The following is a 2,222-nucleotide window of genomic DNA, read 5'->3' as shown; positions in this document are numbered from 1 at the left end:
GGTTTCAACTAAGGGTAGACCGATATTGATCTTGACAGGCTGATACTGGAACTGTTTAGAAGAAGTTCATAAGACCAATGACTGATGTGCCAAGGATTTAACAAGTACACATAAAATAGCAAAATTAACAATTTAGCACTAGCTCTATAAACAAACAGGAATGGCACAGGGCTAACAGTGGAAACAGGGAGTGATCAACTCTGTCACAGTGGCTTTAGTGTTGATTGCTTATTCCTCAGGACATCTGGCCAGTCAGACAGTGTTGTGGGCTGAGAATGTGTGAGACTTTGGAGGATGAAATAGCGCCGAGCAAGGCCACCCATAAGGGGGCAAAAAGGGGAGAGCTTTCTGGGGCCCAGAGAATTAAAAATAGAGCTATTAATTTATGCTGTAGTAAAATATAACATTTTTCTAAATGTAAAACAGAATGACCTTTTTTTTGTAATGTTGACAATGTTGATGGGCTCACTGAAACCATTTGAAAAGTAATGTAAGACTTCATAGCTAAGCCATAATGTGCACCAATGTAAGGATGCCAGAAAAAAAGTAGAAGAAACTGAGACAGCTGTAAGGGAAAAATAATTAAGAAACTGTAAAAATGGTTGAAAGTGGTAAAAATTGGCAAAAGAAGTGGGGAAATGGGATTAAAACATAGTAAAATTGGTCAAAAATTGGCAAAAGATGGGTTGAATGAGGCAAAAATGGCAGAGGAAAAAAAGGCAAATAGAGGTAAATATCAGAAAAAGTAGCGAACAGGCTACTGTGGCTAAATGAGTGAAAACTGGCAGAAAAGTGCAGGAAAGTAGTGAAATTGGGTTAGAACAGGTGGAAAGGGGTCAAACAGATTTAAAAAACAGTAAAAATAAGGCAAAAAAATTGATGAAATGTAGCAAAATTTGTAAACAGAGGCAAAAATGGTTGAAAAGTAGCAACAAGTGGCTAAGTTGTCATGGAAAAGCAGTAAAAAGCAGTTAAAAAGCAGTGAGAGGGCTTGGCGGAGGAAACTGAGCCATGCAGGATAAGATGAGGATCTGGATTAGATGTTGATGAGCTGAATGGAGGTGGCTGGGGTGGAGGAGGGTTGCAGCATCCACACTGAGGCTGACTGCAGAAGAAAGGATGACTGATTAAATATATGACAGGTGCATGATGATTGGTCGAAAAAGGTTGAGCCAGAATCTGATTGCTTAGTACTTAAGAGAGTGAATACCTATAATCAGCTGATCATGAGAGCAGGAAGAGCAAAAGAACAGAAGAAAGGATATGAACTAGTGGAGACTAATGAAGGGATAAAAACAATTTTCCTGCTTTAACCTTCGCTGAGCTCCACAATAAACCTGCAACCATCATACCTGTGTGATTTTATTGATGTAAGAAGTGCTGGAAGTTACAAACTTGGCTCTGTGACTCAGTCACAAAATTTACTTTTGTCTGATGTGAAAGGGGTAAAAGGAGTTTCAGGTACGCTACTCTTGCAGCCTGGGATCTGCTACAGGACACCTTATGCCTTGAGGAACTGGTCTTTATTTTCATTTTTCTAAGGTAGACTGAGGGCATTGGAGGAAGTTGCATTGGGTTGTAGATGTTCAGACCAATGACTTTCTGCTGTGACTCAGGATTTGTTTTTGTCTGTAATTGTAATTATTGTGTTTTTGTCTCTTTTAACTGTGTTGCTGCCTGCCTCGCGACACTCTCTTAAATAAGATTTGTAGTCTCAATAAAGTTTACCTGGTTAAATAAATACATTAAATGTACATGGGGACATGCTTTAGTATACACTTATCTAACTCAATTTTGGAGTGACAATGAGCTTTTTTTTTTTTTTTTTGCCAAGACAGTGTCTTTTTATCATATCATCTTTGGTTAAACAGATGGTTTTTCCAGGAGATTGTGTTTATTTCCCAAGATTCAAAGAAAACAAGGGCTTCTGTAATGATGTGCATTTAAACATGTTTTTTGACCTGCCTTTGTTCAATCATGCTTTGCTTTTGAGGGGAAAAATTGCAACAGTTGTCACTCTATAAATTTAATCATTTGAATTTTTTTTTTTTTTTTTTTTGCATTTGGGTCACAATTTCTCATTAAGGAGGTAGTGGTGGGTCCTGAGGCTGGTCCAGATGAGAACAACTGACTTAAACATGCAAGACAATTGAGTAATTTTTTCTCAGTGAAAAAGAAAAAAAAAACAATCACATTGTTATTCTGTATATTTATTGATAATA

This window comes from Cheilinus undulatus, linkage group 15, assembly GCF_018320785.1.
Source record: "Cheilinus undulatus linkage group 15, ASM1832078v1, whole genome shotgun sequence".
NCBI classification, from domain to species: domain Eukaryota; kingdom Metazoa; phylum Chordata; class Actinopteri; order Labriformes; family Labridae; genus Cheilinus; species Cheilinus undulatus.
The sequence above is the reverse complement of the archived record's forward strand: the minus strand, read 5'-3'. Positions refer to the sequence as shown.